Source organism: Coenobita brevimanus, chromosome 25, assembly GCF_032717465.1.
Source record: "Coenobita brevimanus isolate Jiangsu-jjx chromosome 25, ASM3271746v2, whole genome shotgun sequence".
In the NCBI taxonomy this organism is placed as follows: domain Eukaryota; kingdom Metazoa; phylum Arthropoda; class Malacostraca; order Decapoda; family Coenobitidae; genus Coenobita; species Coenobita brevimanus.
In genome coordinates this window covers 604,754-622,500 of record NC_136978.1, presented here as the reverse complement: position 1 = coordinate 622,500, position 17,747 = coordinate 604,754, and the positions used below count along the sequence as shown (strand labels likewise).

At 43.5% G+C, this 17,747-nt stretch overlaps 1 protein-coding gene across 1 annotated transcript in view; it reads left to right on the top strand.

Annotated features, from left to right (window-relative positions):
- The window catches only part of fra (neogenin protein frazzled), a 518,157-nt gene that overhangs the window by 31,156 nt on the left and 469,254 nt on the right, over window positions 1-17,747 (top strand). The gene's annotated exons all lie outside the window — the stretch shown is intronic.

The window sequence follows — 17,747 nt, the reverse complement described above, 5'->3', positions numbered from 1 at the left end:
GATCGACCATTCTAGAGAGGCTGAAACTACTTGTACAAAGAACCGAAATGAAGATAATTTATTTCGATCTGTTTAAGTCATTTGTGTATGAAGGACTGGAGAACGTAGGCAGGGAGAATGGCAGGCTGATGGACACTGCTGTTTATTGTTTAGATTGTTGGCTGTTTAAAGTTGGTATATAATAATACACCTCACTTCACCACAGGAGGTCTAGGTATCGCAAGCAGGGAGAGGGGCAGACCGAGGGACATTGTTTATTGTTCAAATAGTTTACTTTTGCTGAGAGATTATTTTTGTTCAGAGCGTTTATTACACACTACGATCCACCGCCGGAACAAGTCAAGAAAACCGTAGCATGTGCAAGTATCTCCAAGAGCAGAGAAACGACGGAAGAGGAAGATGGCAACAGACAAACTGGACAGAATCAGATCTAAAAACCAAAACAGACCAGTAAGGTATACAAAAAGAAAATGAAAAAAGAAAGGAAGAAAGAAAGAAAGAAAAATCTTGGTTAACTTTCATGTGTTACCTTACATAGTAGAGGTATGATTATAGGCTATATTCTGGGTGGCATAGGAGGCTTCGTAATGCTTCTTCGTAAGCGATTTATTCTACATGTTGCACCTCAGTATCCTCCTCTGTTATATTAATACAAACTAAGTCGATATGGAGAGGGTATAACTTGCACGAGAGAATATGAAGACGCAGTAAATAAATTTCTTTGGAGGAGCTATTATCAGGCCTTACCATACAATGTAGGAGTATGTGTACAGAAGAATGTCACGTGTACAAGACCATCAAAAGTGAGTGTGGTAGATATGTGAAGTGGGACTGAAATGAATCGGTGAGAGGGGCAGTGTTGATGAGATGAAAAGCCTTTGATTCCACCCTATTTGGAAGAGCCGTACGTGATTAGTGCCCCAACCCCCATCCCTACACATTCGCGCGCGTGTCAGTGTTTGAGAGGTGGGGGAGGGGGGGTGCTGGCCCCCTTAAAGTTGAATGCCACTTTGCTCTGAGTGGTATTGTTTGACTGGATGGCACTTTGCAGGACATTGTGAGCTGTGCCAGATTGTTAAGTCCACGTCACCCATGAATACCGTTTTAATATTGAAGGCCTGATGCATTGATGTGTGTGTGTGTGTGTGTGTGTGTGTGTGTGTGTGTGTGTGTGTGTGTGTGTGTGTGTGTGAAGATACCTGGCAACTTTTTGTTAGATTTCACATTCACTCACTGATGACCACTGGTATTCATTACCGGGTATCAGTTTTTCGTGTCGATTTTTATGTCCTTTATTTATTTATTTATTTGTTTATTTTGCTGGTAAGGGCAACGCGACAACAGTGTGACCATCCTACAGAATTGTGAGTACTAGTCTCTCTCTCTCTCTCTCTCTCTCTCTCTCTCTCTCTCTCTCTGTCCAGTCATCCATCCTGTTCTCGACACAAATGATTTTTAACATATTAACTTCTTTCCTTCTGTCTCTGGTTAAGGTGATTGACTTTCGTTTTTTTTTCCCACCAATACTGAATGCATAGCTTTTTTTCCGCTTGACTGGGTCTCGTCTCCCTGAATCAAACACAGCGGAAGTGAGGCTTGCTTAACGTTTGATGCCCCCGGTGGAAAATAAGTTACTGGTTGAGCAAGATTAGGGGTTGGAATGGATTTATTTGTGCAGTTATATGTATTTATGCTTATGATTTTTTTCCTACTTTTTTTTTCAGTATGGTAGTGTCTTATGCTTTATTCCAGTTACCGCGAAGGAATTTTTTGCACCATTCGGCAGTGAAATACAATATATAATGATATTTTTATAGAGTTGTTCAGACCTTGAGGGGGCTAACGGTACCAATATTAACTAGCTTTTATGACTCACTCTGTGCTGAATAAAATCACACGGCGTTAGATGGAACAGAGCACTTTATTTGACTCGATCATGAGAGTGTTAATTAGTTGGGGAATATTGTATGATGGCTGGAGCTAATCAGTGAATATTGCAGAGACTGATTAATGGGTAATGTGCGCAGTGACTGCCACATTAGCGGCTTAGCATCGTGAACTAATTACCCAATGTTTCCTAATTATTTGCCCCATTAACCCCTTCACTACAATGACGTATTTCTCTTATTCTTGCTCCCTCCAAACGATTTTATTCAGCTTAGAGGAGGATCTTGTTAGTGAATGGATTGTTGAAGGCGGTATCTAACCCTTATAGTTGTAAAAAGTCCCAGTAAACCTTATGTAATCATTTAATAAATTAATCATTGAATATTGCCTAGAGATGATGAATAAGTAATGTGTGTAATGACTGACGCTTTACCGGTAGTGGATTTTACATCATGAGTTAATTACTGAGTATTCTGTAACGATAGCACAAGAGTTAACCCCATTGACTCATTCATTAGAACGTATTTCATATTTGTTGTTGTTGCTTCCAGTCGATTTTATTTAGTTTATGAGGGACTAATCCTTCATTGTACATTTTACTGTAACAGGACCTAAAATTACTGTCTTTTCATCTTCAGTGCTGAGCTGTAACAGCAGGTTAACACTAGAATATGATGCTAGTCACAGTGAAGTGCTGTGGATCCGCAGTTTGTTTTTTTCTTACACTGGCCTTTCTTAAGTATGGTGAAAAAACGACGAAAATCTGGCCCAAGTATGTAAAAGAACCGTAAGTCATTCGCTGATAAAAAAAAAAGTAAAATAAGAAATACATCGTCATATTAAAGTATATAATTAATATTTGGAACTATGTTCACTGAAGCCCTTTAACTCTGCAGGCTCCTGTGACTCACAAAGTTGAATAGTTTAGTAGGAACTTTGTGTAATGGGACATATTAGCTGATATAGCATCATGGACTAATTAGTGAGCATTGCTTATTGATGGCCCAAAATAACCCCATTACCCCATTAATAGAGGAAACTATGTATTCACCATCATTTGCACCATTAATTGCCTGGGGGTTATCTTGAATGAGTCAAATTGCCTGGTATTAGCATGGAGAAATATGTGTGGTGTTAGCTATAGGGAGAAACCAATATGATTTTTTTTTTTTTTTTTTTTTTTTGCCCTCTCATGAGTGTAAGGGACCAGGACTAGGCTACTTATTCCAGATAATGGAGACAAAAATATCCTAATGGGAGTTCGTTGCCAGAGTGCCTTCATTGATAGAGTTCACGAGAGTTTTGTTCTTAAATCGGAATAAGGCTTTAGGTAGGAACAAGGTTTGGACGATGAATGATGATGATGGCGGTGGTGGTATTAGCTTACCACTATTAATAGATGATGACCTTTTGACCCTCAGTCCACCTTACCTCCATTAGTAGACAGTTTGACCCTGTGACCTCTTAGCTGTTGTTAGGCGCTAAGGGTAATTAAATCCAATAGTAAATGCGATGACCCTTTAACCCCCATCAGTAGGGACTATAACTCTTTAACCCCATACCTGTGCCATATCACTTAATTACCATACCCTCATTAGTAAACAATGTGAGGTTTTGGCTCGTTACCTGCCCCTAAACTCCTCAGGTAATTATCCCTATTATTATGGACGATGACCCTTTGACCTTCAGTGCATCATCCGTGCCAGACCTTATAATAGTTACCGTACCCCCATTAGCAGAATAGCTAAACCAGTTGACCTTTTACGTGTGTCCAAACGCTCAGAATAATAACTTCATTAGCAGATACAATTATACTTTGACCCATTACCTGTACCCAGACACCTAGGATGATTACCCTTATTAACATTAGATTACTCTTTGACCCCCACCCTGAACCAAAGCTCCTTGAGTAATTATCCTCATTAACAGATCAGATGACCCAATGACCCCTAACCTGTACCCAGGCACCGAAGATAATAAGGATAATAACCCCTATTAGCGAGGAGAGAACTCTTTCGCCTCCCTTCCCTCCCACACCCCACACCCACTCCACCCCTTCTTTCCCCACCCTGTCCTCCCAGTCGCTTTCTTCCCTTTTTTTTCCCTCCACCCCCACTCCCTTCTCTCCCCATCCTCTCCCTCTCCCGCTTCCCACCCTTTCCATTTCCTCACTCCGACCCTCACCCCCTTTTCTCCTCTTCCCTTCCCCCCTCACTCACTTTCCTCCCCTTCCCTTCCCCCCCCACCCCCATCCCCACTACAATAAAGTACACTATTCTATTCCATGATGCTGCCTGTGTGTATCGTAAAAAAATCACCCAACGATTTGGTGTGTGTGCTTTTTTTTATGTGCCTGTTTTTTTTTTTTTTTCTACATTTAATTTGTGGTGGTGGTTTAATTATTGCAGTTTTTTGTGACTGATAATGGTTCGATACTGGATCTGTTTTTTTTTGTTGGTGGATTTTTGTGTGTGTGTGTGTGTTTTTTTAGATGATGAATTAAGCTTTGTTGCTGTGTTACTTGTTTTTATTTTTCTTTATGATGGTTATCAAGTTTTAAGGCCTTTTTGCGGTCGTGTTACTGTTGTTTTTAACGTGGTGGCGAGTGTAAACCGCTTTAACTTACCCGCAGTATCAGCCTAAATAGGTCAAACTCTTCCACCCCTGCCGTCTCCCCTGCTCTCTCCCCTTCCCACTCCTTCCCTCTCCCCTTCCCCCCCTGTGCCCTCTCCCCTTGCCCTCACTGCCCTCTCCCTTTCCCTCCTCCGCCTGCCACCACACTGCAATAAGGTGTATAATTATAAAACCGTCCACATCCTGCCAGTATGTGTCATCACTAAACTAACCAACCACCCAACACAGTGCTCACTACTAGTCTCATACAACATTTTGAAAAGCCGCGCTATTTGTGTTTTACCCCCTCATGGATCAAATTACAATAGCGCTGTGTGTGTGTGTGTGTGTGTGTGTGTGTATGTGTGTGTACGTTATGTATATTGCATGCCTAATTTATTCAAGCTTATATTTTCTTTGGATATCAAATGATCGTCCCAGTATTTGAGAGAGAGAGAGAGAGAGAGAGAGAGAGAGAGTGACAGACAGACAGACAGACAGAGACAGAGACAGAGTGACAGAGAGAGAGAGAGAGAGAGAGAGACAGAGACAGACAGACAGACAGACAGACAGACAGACAGAGACAGAGACAGAGTGACAGAGAGAGAGAGAGAGAGAGAGAGACAGAGACAGACAGACAGACAGATCAAAGCTGCCCTGACTTCTCTTGATTTATTAATTCTGTTGAGTGTGGGGGAAATGCCTCGGTATTCAATTCTGCTGCTGTTGGCAGGTGGTTGTGTGTGTGTGTGTGTGTGAGAGAGAGAGAGAGAGAGAGAGAGAGAGAGAGAGAGAGAGAGAGAGAGAGAGAGAGAGAGAGAGAGAGAGAGAGAGAGAGAATCGCTCCTTATCTCCTCACTACTGAATAACACAAGGGGAACACTACCAGATATGCTCAGTGTTCACCACCATTGTTCATTGTTCACCTCGGGGCTTCCCACTTAAGGTAATGGCCAGAGGTCCATGCCAGGCCCCCGTAACAGGCGTCTGGGGGAGGCTTAATCACCGTCTTAGGTTGTTAAGGCATGAGAAGCGTATTAGGACGAGTAGAGTTGGTCTTACAACGAGCCAGCGAGAATTTAGAGCCATTATACTGTAGCTTAGGTAGGGTGTTTGGGAGGAGGAGAAGTAGGCTGTTGGTATGTGTAATGGTGTATTTTTTCGCCTGGTGTTGTAGGCTATAAATTTGATGGTTTGTAGAAGAGGTACCTGGTAGGTCAGCAAAGTTTATATTGTAGGAAGATCTTCATGGGGTGGTATAGTAGGTTTATTTTCTTTTGACGGAACTGGGCCACTCCCACAACCTGAACACTAAGTCGTGGTTGCGTGAAATTCGATCAGCCAGAGCTGTGAGATAGGAATGAGTCTCCTTGATTACTAGTCCCGTGGACCCTCTAATCTGATTACATTTGACATTCAACTGTGCTGAAAAGGGTTAAGGATCTGCGTCTGGTCAGATCAAGCGCAGTATAGGCTAGATCATTTGAGAGCGAGTAGGCTGGCTTTATTGTTCAAAATTGATTTTAGAACAAGCACGGCTGTAGGCTAGATCTTTTGAGAGCGAGCAGGCTATCATTATTATACAAACAAGAGACTGAATATCACCTCATCACCATCTCATTCACTTTCATCAGCTCATCAATGTCAAATTGATTTTAGAACAAGCGCGACCGTAGGCTAGATCTTTTTAGAGCGGGCGGGGTAGCTTTATTATGCAGACAAGAGACTGAATGTCACCTTATTACCATCTCATTCACTTTCATCAGCTCATCACTGTCAGATTCTTACTCATCATAGCTACCATCACCATCACCTTTTGTAAACGTCAGGCACCTTCTCATTATATTCTTCATCACCAAACCAGGCAGCACTGACCACCATATTCTCACTGTCAGGAACTCATTCATCACCATCACTCATCACATCATCTGCTACTTCTTCATTGTCATCACCTCCACATGCAGACACAAGATATCACTCACCTACCCATTGAACAGCATCACTCTCGCCACAGCTGCCGCACCCTTTGTCATCACCATCATCACTTGCAAACACCGGACTCCTCTCAACACCTCATTTATCATCATGACTGTCGTTGTCTCATTCGTCACCACATCAGCTTCAGCACTCCCTTCCCCTCCCTCCCCCTCCCACTTCCTCTCCATCTCCTCCCTCTCCCTCTTTGGTCTTTCCTCCTCCTCCTCCTCCTCCTCAAGGCAGCATCATTAACAACACTCAGTGGGAGCTCAGATGACATGAGAGGAGCCTGAAGAATAATAGCAGTATGAGTATTTCCAGAGAACAAGGATATCAGCAAACACACTCGTAATTTTTCACATTTTCACGAATTTTAAACACCTGGAAACCATGGACATTTATTTAAATTTATTCTCACTACCTCCAGATGATTTTTTATTCAGCCGGTGTACACGTTTAACCTTCACCTTGACCCTTGACCTTTATTGCTCCAGGGAATTGTGTGGCCAGTAAACACAGAAATGGCATATTATTCTAGAGTGTTGCTGTAGTCCAGTTACGGCGAAAAATATAGAGATTTGAGAGGAGGAGGAGAGAGGGAGATGGTTGAGGTGGGAGGGGCTGAAAAAGAAATAAGAAAAGGTAAGGAAAGGAAGAGGGAGTGAGGAGGAGAGGATTAGGAGGAAGGGGAAGGATGAGTCGGAGGAAGTGGGAGATGGAGGAGGAGGAAGTAGCAGAGGAAAGAGAAAGAGAGGGGAGGGCGATAGTAAGGGGAAAGAGGAAGACGATGAAGAGAGAAGAAGGGGGAGTAAAGAATGGGAGAGGGGAGAAAGAAAGAGGAGGATGAGGAAGGTTGTATGTGTTTGTGTGTGTGTGTGTGTGTGTGTGTGTGTGTTGATTTTTTCACTATAAGTTCGATAGGGAGAAAAAATAAGCATAAGCCTAAGAAAAACGAAAACACGAATAACCTTAAGCAGCGATCCAAATTCTTCCTCCCAAAGCTCAGAATTTTGAAAGCACGAAGATGGCGAGACAGAACTAGCCAGCGAGCCCTCCAGGGACACCACTTGTTATAATGAGGGGGGGGGAAGGGGAGGGGGATGAGGAGAGACATTAAAGTTGATATTTGACACAGGCTCCACAGTTTATGTGTGTGTGTGTGTGTGTGTGTGTGTGTGTGTGTGTGTGTGTGTGTGTGTGTGTAAGTACAGAAGACCAGAGAGAGAGAGAGAGGTTACCGTAGTTGTGGTCGTGGCAGGTGAGATGTCAATTAATGCTTACATGTGACGTTCACACACACACACACACACACACACACACACACACACACACACACACACACACACTTTTTTTATATTGCAGGTAAGCAGAATAATGTGACCCTCCTGCAGTGTTTAAGTAATCTCTCTCTCTCTCTCTCTCTCTCTCTCTCTCTCTCTCTCTCTCTCTCTCTAACTTCAACTTTCAATTGATCACTCCTCGTAAATATTCGTAAATGTTAAAAGTTTCATCCCCAATCATCCTTCCCTTTAGTTCCTCGCGTCCTTCTCATCTTCAGATTTTTATCAGCCTTTCTCTTTCATTCCATCTTTCCCCGTTCTGTCTTTAAAATTTCATCCACTATCATATTCTCGCTTTCTCATCATTATTTATTAGTGTTGACTTGTTTATTTCTCTCTCTCTCTCTTTCTCTCTCTCCTCAACTGTCCATTTAATCCCTCTGTGTATTTTTGTTACTTTCATCGCCATTCATCCTCTTATTTCTTCTCTCAAACCCTCCTCCATTCATTTCAAAATCTTTCAACCCATTCCACCCTGTTTCTTTTTCAAAACAATATTTTTTACCCACCAAACTCCCCTCTTCTCTTTCCTCTTCCCCTCCTCCTCCCCCCAAGTTTTGCAAACCCCCGTGTTGGTAGCGCCTCAGTGCCGCTCATGTCAACAAACGCAGGTGAGGGTGGTGATGACTCGCCAGGTATATATATAGGTGAGGGCAACGGCTATTCTCAAACACACGCTTGAGCTGAGGTGTGTACTTGCCTTTAGGGTGGGATGAGTGGGTGGAAGGTTAGTGGGTGGTTTGATGCGGAGGCCAGTTAAATGGATGAATGGATGTGTGAGAGAAAGGGTGAGGAAGGAAGGGTAGATGGATGGATGGATGGATGGACGAATGGGTGGACAGAGGGAAGATAAATGGATGAACAGAGGGACGATTGATAGGTGGATGCTTGTAGGAATGATGGATGGGTACTTGGAGGGAGGATGGGGTATAGAGGGATAAGTGGATGGCCGTAGGGACGGTGAGTGACTGGATGCTTGTAGGGATGGTGGATGGATGATTGCAGGATGGGTGCTGTGGAGGAATGGGTGGGTGTAAGTAGAGTAAATGTAGATATGAAGGGTTGATGGATCGATGGAGGGATGGATGGTAGATTATACGTAAATATCGGTTTGGGTTGCGGCAGTCCTCAGGTCGACGCTTGAGCATGGACAGGTGGTGCTTGTACGACGAAAAGGCAGGATGGGAAAAGGAGAGGTGGATATGGTTAGATGGATGGAGAGGAAGAGGGGGGTTTATGGATGAGTTGAAAATAGTACGGTAGATAGATGGTTAGTTGCTAACGATGGTTGGTGGGTTGTCGGCGAGTGTATAGTATGGAGGAAGAAGGATGAAAAAGATGACAGATTGGTGAATAGATGAACAGAGTCGGGGGATGGAATTGAATAGAATAGAAGTGCATGATGATGTACGAACAGGTGAAGCATAGTGGTGGATAGACGAGGCAGGAGGGCAGATGAATATATGATGATGTTACTGACACGTTAGATAAGTAAAAGAATAAAAGGAATGTTGATAAATGAACGGAGAAGATGAGTTGATGGATGATTGAACTAGGTAGCTGAGAGGAGAGGTTGATGGGTGGATGAGACTGGTGGGCAGGCGGTGAATGAAATAGGTAGATAAGAGGAGAGGTGGATGAGGCAGGTGTATGTATGCTGAGGTTAGTGACATGTGTGATAATGAGCAGAGCGTTCCTGAGCAGCAAGGGTGTGACGTGGATGGTAATGTTGATATTGGCAGTCACGGCACCTACCCACCTTCTCTCCTCTCCGTTCCCTTCCTCATATCTTCTTTCCTCTCCTCTCCTCTCCTCTCATGACTTCTCTCGTCTCCTCTCCTCTCCTCTTTTCTTTTTTCTGCTTTCCCTTCCTCTCCTCTCCTCGTCATCCCTCTTCACTCCTCTCCTCTCCTCTCCTTTTTCTGCTTTTCTCTTCTCTTCTCTTCTCCTGCTTTCTCCTCTTCTGTCCTTTTACTTTTCTCGTACGTCTATTCGCCTGGCACATCTCGTCTCCTCTCGTCCCCCCCCCCACTGTGTGTGTGTGTGTGTGTGTGTGTGTGTGTGTGTGTGTGTAATTTGTTTATCGGCAAAAGTTGTGGACGTGTGCATATTTTGTTGATGGCATGTGTGTGTGTGTGTATGTGTGTGTATAATCTGTTTATCGGCAAAAGTTGTAGATGTGCATATTTTGTTGATGGCATGTGTGTTTGTGTGTGTGTGTGTGTGTGTGTGTGTGTGTGTGTTTAGGATGGGTTCTAGTACACACACACACACACACACACACACACACACACATCAATAGGGTGGCGGTGGTGCAGGTGGGGAGGTGACCAGACTGCATATTGACACACACACAGTCACACCTGCAGTATTGATAGTATTAAGCACCTCACATACCCCTGCCTCATTAGTGCATCTCTCTCTCTCTCTCTCTCTCTCTCTCTCTCTCTCTCTCTCTCTCTCTCTCTCTCTCTCTCTCTCTCTCTCTCTCTCGTGTGTTTTACTTGTTTTTCATATTTTCCCTATTTTTCCTCTCCCTTTTATCCCTCTTCCCTATCCCTCTTCCTGTTCCTTCCTCTAACTCATACTTCCTCTTCATTCTCGTCCTTCATTTCCCTCTACTTTTGCACCCATCCTCATCCCCTTTCGCCTCCTCTCTCCGTCGCCATTTTTCCTTTCCCGTCTCCTTTCCCTATCCCATCCCCTCCACTCCTCCGTGAATCACACCCTCAAGCGGTCCTCTGAGCCATCGCTTGAGTCACCCCTGTATTAAATTCGGGCATGGCGTATGAACACTTTCTCTACGCTGACGTGTTCCCCATTTTTTTTTTTTTTTAGATGACTTTATTCAATGTAAAAGACCACCGTGTTTACCTTAATCCGTTAGGAGCGTATCAACACTGGCTACGCTGACGATTTTATTCAGCTTAAAAGAGCACCTTATTCAGATTGAGAGCATCTTTGTATTGGTGGGGTTATTGAAAGCTGTAATTTAACCCGTCTAATTTAAAAGGTCCTTCTTAAGTTGAATACAGTCATGTACAGGAGCCTTCGTACGCTGGTAGCCCTGCCGAGGTAGTGGCCACCTGCGACAGCGTGCAGAAGAATAGAAGTGGCCAAAACACATTCTCAAAGGACATCAGCCTGGATCCAAGTCGAAATGTCAGAAAATGAATCCCCATTTGTTGTTTGAAAAGTTTTTTTAAAATGTTTGTCAGGGTTCAGAGTTTTGTTACATAGATACATACATATATACATACATACATACACAAATGCTTACAAACATACGTACATACATACATACATACATACATACTACATACATACATACATACATACATACTACATACATACACACACATAGATACGGGCGTACATACTGTACATACATAAATACATACATACCCGGTACATCATACATACATAGATACATACTGTACATACATACACAGCATCAGTGGTGTGACCGATAAAATGAAAAATATATTCTCGGATTTATTTGTTTTTTTCTCAACCACATTAGAGAGAGACATTCCGACCCCGGCATTAGCACGACCTGGTCTAGATAACACGGTGCTATCTCTCCCGGCGTGGTGCTCTTGGCCTTGTGTGGGACAGCCTAAATAATATGACGGAGCTTGCTCGCTTGTGTGTATCCTGATGTGGCCATTAGTTGTGGAATGTCTGTAGTAGGATGGTAGGTTATTTATTATAAGGAACTTGTATCATTTACTATTATACCATTTATCATTCAGTACGATACCTAAAATTTGTTACGTATGCACACCCTGTTTCAGAGTTTACCAAAAAAAAAAAATGCTAAAATAAATATTTCAGATAGACGGATTAATTACTTGACTGATTGCTAGATAGAAATATAGTTGCTTGAATGCGGTATGCGTTATATATTTGGTCAACAGATCTGTAAGGGTCAACTTTATCCCATGCTTCGGTATCGTGTGTATCGTTGGGATGTTTTATTTAGACTTTTAATAGCGCTTGATTGAGGAGGAAGGGGAAAGGGAAAAGAAGGAGAGAGAAAGGAGAACTGATAAAAGGTGGGGGGGAGAGGTAATGTAAAGGGAGAGAAAAAGTTGGCTGGGCAGCGTGCTTGGTGGCGATGACAGGTACCATTAGGTTGTGTGTGTGTGTGTGTGTGTGTGTGAGAGAGAGAGAGAGAGAGAGAGAGAGAGGATGATGGAGGAATGGCAGGGATAAAGAAAGAGATATGAGAAAGGGGGGGATGGGTCCTCTCCTTTATTCCATCATGTTCTTTTTCATTTTATTTTCGTTTCTACTTTCTTTACACTTTCTTTTCATTCTTTCTCGTTCCTTCACCCTCCCCTCCCCCGTCTACGCCAAATGGTGCCAGCCGCGTACGAGTGACGTCACACGGTGTTTACATCAGGGAATGTTAGCATCAACCAACCTGAGTGTTCGGAGAGGAAGGGGAAGGGAAGACATATTTAATGAGCTGTTCGAATGTTTTAATGCGTTGGTGGGGGAAAAGGGGTAGGGGACATTTTTTAACCATTTTTTATTATTGTTATGACGGTTATTATTATTTTTATTATTATTATTATTATTATTATTATTATTATCATTATTATTTATACTACTATGAGCATAGAGTGAGAGACTAGAGTGGTAATATTTAGTGTGCGATTGTAGAGTGGGTATTAGAAGGGAGAGTGGGGCCTTTGGTTCCTTCTTCCTGACATTACAAAAAAAAAAAAAATACAGCGTGGGTGGTGCTGTAAAAGAGATGGATTTTTAGGCAGGCTAAGCGAGTGAGGTTGGTGCACAGAATTTGTGCAGTGTGGGAAGGGAGAATGAGGGTGAATGTAGAGGTGGTTTCGTTTTCGTTTTTTAAAGGCTCCAGCATGCTTTCATGCGTCGGCCTTTGTCACCTAATTGCGGTTCTCCATGCCGCTCGATCTGTAGCAGCCTCCCTAATCCGTCCCTTATCCCTGAAGTCACGGTCAGTGACCTCATCCCAGGTCTTTTTACGGTCTACCTCTCGCAACTCTACCCCTAACGTTGACACTTCTCACTTTCTTCACCCAATTGTCATCCCCCATCCGCTCCACAAGCCCAAACCACCTTGATCTACCCCTCCTCATCACAACACCAATACATTCCAGTCCCATGCTACCTCCTGACTCTTCCATCTTGAACCTAGAGTGAGGGGTAAGAAGCTCAGGTAAATGTGAGAGGGCTTACTGGACACGCCAATCAAGTGTAGTATGACTGTGTAGTGCCAGTGTGAGTTTGTAGTGTGAGATTCCATAATGATAGGTTAGAGGGGAATGTAAGGGTGAGAAGTGAGAGATAGGGCGTATTGGACAGGCTGAGAGAGAGTGCAGAGTGAGGGGATAGAGAAGTGAGAGGGGATTGTAGGCTAGTGTGAGTGTAGTATGAGTATAGTGTGAGGGGTGAGAGTGTACAGTGAAGGTGAGTGGGGCTGTTAGAGTGAGAGGGATTAGTGGACAGCCAGAGCGAGAGGTTATTGAGATGGAGACCAGGCCGCTGTTACGCCTGGATGAACAAACTGATGAATGCACGGATGGACGGATGGATGAACGGATAGATGGGTGGATGGACGGATAGATGGGTGGATGGTAGGTGAATGGACGGGTGGGTGGATGGATGGATGGGTGAACGGAAGAGGGAATTGATGGAGGAATGATGGGTGAACATCCGGATTGATGGATAGGTAAATGCATGGACGGACGGATGGATGAGTGGATTGATGAATGGATTGTTGGGTGAATGAGTGGATTGATGGATTAATGAGCATACGAATAGATGGATGGGTGAATGAATGGACGGGTCAATGGAGGGAGAGAGAGAGAGAGAGAGAGAGGTGAAATGAGGGGCAGTGGAATGTTGTGGCCATGGCAGGAATAGGTGGGGATAATTGACAGATGATTGATGCAAGAAGAACACTGTGACGGGCCAGACACATAGGTGACGGGGGTAGGCTGATAAGGTGAGGAATATTGTGACGCTAAGGTGGGAATTATGGCTACAGTAAAGCGAGATGGGAAACATATTGATAGATGGATCTAGGTAGCGCTTCACTGAAAACTACAGGTGGTATGTATTGTGGGTAAGGCTGAATTTGCTCTACTCTTTTTACCTTAACCTTACCTCGATTTACGTCCCTTTTCAGCTTATTGTACGTGCTTCAATGGAGGAAAAAGATGATACTACGGCTCTCCAACTTTCCATATTAGTTCTTAGTGATTTGCATCAAATTATAGTGCTAATTTACTTTTACAACTCAGCAATCAAGATGGAGAGATGGCAGTTTTAGGTCAGGTTAGAGCAGTATAGTGTGGCTGTGGGTTTGGCAGTGGGTGTAGAATATGTATTGATGATGCACGATTGAAAATAAATTACCGGGACCCGTTTCATAATGTTGTTGCCGATCTATCCTTTCAGAAGCATTCGTCTCCTTCCGTTCCTCTCCACACGCATATGTCCATCCTCCTCTGTGTTCCTTGATCCCCGTGTCGCTTTTGATGAAACTCACTCAGCCTCCTCTCTCCGCTGTCCACCTCGTCCTGTCCTATCTCTTGCTCTCTCTTTTCCTTTCAACTTTATTCTCGTCCACCCGCCAGTTTCATCCCACTCGTTTTCACTGTCTCCCTTCCTTTGACACCGACCATCTTTGACTCATTGGCTCACTCCTGCACTGGCCTTTGCTAATCTAATTTCTCACGCCGCCACTCTTTCACCATCTCTCAGCCTAACTACCACTCACCGATAATTTCTTTTTAATGTAGAAAAGAAACAGCCAGTGACTAGAAGTTTGTGAAACGTTGCTCTTCCCAGGGAAGATTGAGGGAGTCTCTTTATTTATATATCTTAATACGGTATATCTGTCTGTATCTGTATGTACACACACACACACACACACACACACACACACACACACACACACACACACACACACACACACACACACACACACACACACACACACACACACACACACACACACACACACACACACACACACACACACACAGTATATCCCTGTCTCTCTTTTCCCCCGCCTTGCTGCTTTATCTCCTCTTTATCCCTATCATTCCCCTTTCCCATCGCTTGTCTAATTATCGCTGCATCCTTCTTCCTTCCCCTCGTCTCTACCCACTCCCTCTCCCCTCTCAGCCCCCCACATCCGTCTCAAGCCTTTCACTGTTCTGCCACACCACGGCCACCATTATATCTTATCTCACCGGGTACAAATTTGGTCTCCGCGAATGGACTTTGGGAGTTGGTGTGTGTGTGTGTGTGTGTGTGTGTGTGTGTGTGCTTGGTTTCGGGTTTCCTATAGCGCGTCTGCAGCATACTCTCAAGAATTAATGGTGGGGTAGGTGTGTGTGTGTGTGTGTGTGTGTGTGTGTGTGTGTGTGTGTGTGTGTGTGTGTGTGTGTGTGTGTGTTCGAGAGAGAGAGAGAGAATGTGAGTCATTATTATCAAGTTGTTGCATATCTCGGTGTGTTTTTATGAGGACGTTATCTCGCCTCATCGCGTACTCCATCGATTTGGACAGCTGGTCGTAGAGATTGCTCGGCTAATATCACGTCTAAATATATCCTCTCTGAGTTTCCGATCGAGGTAGGACGCTGGTCATGAAAATATTAAAGCCGTTTCTTAACACCTTCTCCTTGTGGAAGTACTTGTATACAATCCACCTTTGCGTATTTCAGTCTGATTTTGCCCCGATTGTCATAATTCTGCAGCTTGATTCGCGTAGCTTATTGGCAGAAAAGGACAATATTGTGGCTTTAAATCCTTTCCATAGTGTTTCTTTCATATTCTTGCGCTGATGTGTTCTTACACCTCGGCATTGACGATGGAAAGATGGCATTGTTAGACCTAGTTAATGTATAAAATAGTATACCTAGAGACGATTTTCCTTTTCAGCCTAGGGGAGACGTCTGGTAGTGAAGAGGTTAATGAAGGCTGTATTTAACCCCTTCAATTCAACATCTCAATACTAAGATCAATAAAATCTGGAGATGGCAGTGAGTATGTTAAGGATCGAGTCTGAAATCTGATGGTGGAGATTTCAGGGCTATTTTCGTGCCAGGTGTCTTGATGTTGTGTCGTTTTTCTTTTAGGATATGCGTGTTGATTGTGTGGTTGTTTCGCTATTCAGTGTACAACGAAAGTAATGGGTCTAGGAAGCATAGTTTCGTGTCGTTGCAGATGCTGATGAGTTAATTGATTGTGATCACTAAACTAATTCCGCCTCCGATCGGTTTTAGAATTTAGGCGTGTAGCTGTATCGTTCACTGGTTGCTGCGATGCCTAAATTAATATCGTATTCTATTCGTGAGGTTGTGTTGTGGAGAAGCATAATTTCGCGTCCCTGCAGATCTTGATGGCCTTTTTAGGGAGACCTTATCATGCATCGTTTTATATGTTCAAGCAATTTTAAAAGCCGGTTTGTGTTTTAATCATTCATTAGTCATAGAGATTCCTTTTTTTGTCTCACTTTCTCATTCTTAATATGGGTTCATTCAGCATCACACTAATATGAATGGTTTTTATCTTTTTTTTCTTCTTAGCTTTACATGGGTAAGGAGATGTGTAGACTGATTTATCTGTTAAATTTTGGGATCCAGTCATATAGTTCTATCGATGGTGAGTTTATCGCGAGGGATTGAGTGTGCGTGTGTGTGTGTGTGTGTGTGTGTGTGTGTGTGTAGGTGTCGTGGAGAAGCATAAATTCATGTTCATGCAGACTGTGATGAGTTTTTATGGCGATCGCCTTATCTTGCCTGGCGTGCTGATGGTTGTTGTGGCTGTCGCTGGGAAGGTGCGTTTATCACAGTTATCCACGATTTCCTTTTTTGTCTTTTCTCTTTATCTTTTTTCATTTTTCTTTTCTTTTAGTTTATTAGAGGCGATGGGCTGCAGTGAGGGATCGTGTTCATTTTGTCATGTCCTTCTTCAGAGATATTTATGATGATTGATGGTTACTTTTTCATTCTAAGCTGTTGCAGGGAATGGATTGAAGACAGGTAGGTCCCATTGCTCTTCCAAAGTCCCACCGACACGTAGTCAAAACAACCCTGTAAATACCAGTACACCACAGTCCTGAATGAGATCGCCCCAGTACATAGCAGTATAGACAGTCAGATATTTGTACCCAAGTGGTAACGTGTGTGTCGTCATCAGTTAGCAAAAGGAAGAACTGTTGGCCCTTTAGGAATGTGATCCCTAGCCTATTCAGACATAAATAAAAGATGACGACTAATAAAAAAAAAAAGAAAAACGAAAATTCCAGAAGGTATCGTTAAACATCGTAGACGGGGATGTTTCCAAGACGAGGTATATTCATTTTTGTCAGATTTATCAGAGGCCAGCGTGGAATATAGTACTATTGAAGACCGACTCTACCTCAAGGGATGTTTACCCGTGTCGTAAAGTTGAAGGTGGACAATGCACATTAGCTGCTCTATACATCCAGCCGCTCCATCAGCCTTAACTTTCTCTTCTTTATGATGGCGATAACCGTTTTGACGTGGACTGACTCGGCGCCTTATCTTTTTTCTCATTCTCTTTTCTCTCTCTTTCGATTCTCTCTTTCGGGTTCTCTCTCTCTCTCTCTCTCTCTCTCTCTCTCTCTCTCTCTTTTACTCCATCCGTCTATCCATTCCTCTCCATATGCCTCTACCGCACCCCATCTTCCTCACATCCCCCCCTATCCTCCCCCATCGTCCTGCCTTCCTCATCGTCCTACCACCCTTCCCCAGTCCCCTTCTACCCTCCTTATTTTACTCCTAACCCGATTCCTTTCCCTCTCCTTACTCCTCCCTATCCTTTTACCCATCCTGCCTTCCACCCATCACTATTTGCTACCCATTCCCAACCCTTCCTATCCCTCCCCATCGTCCTACCATTCTTTCC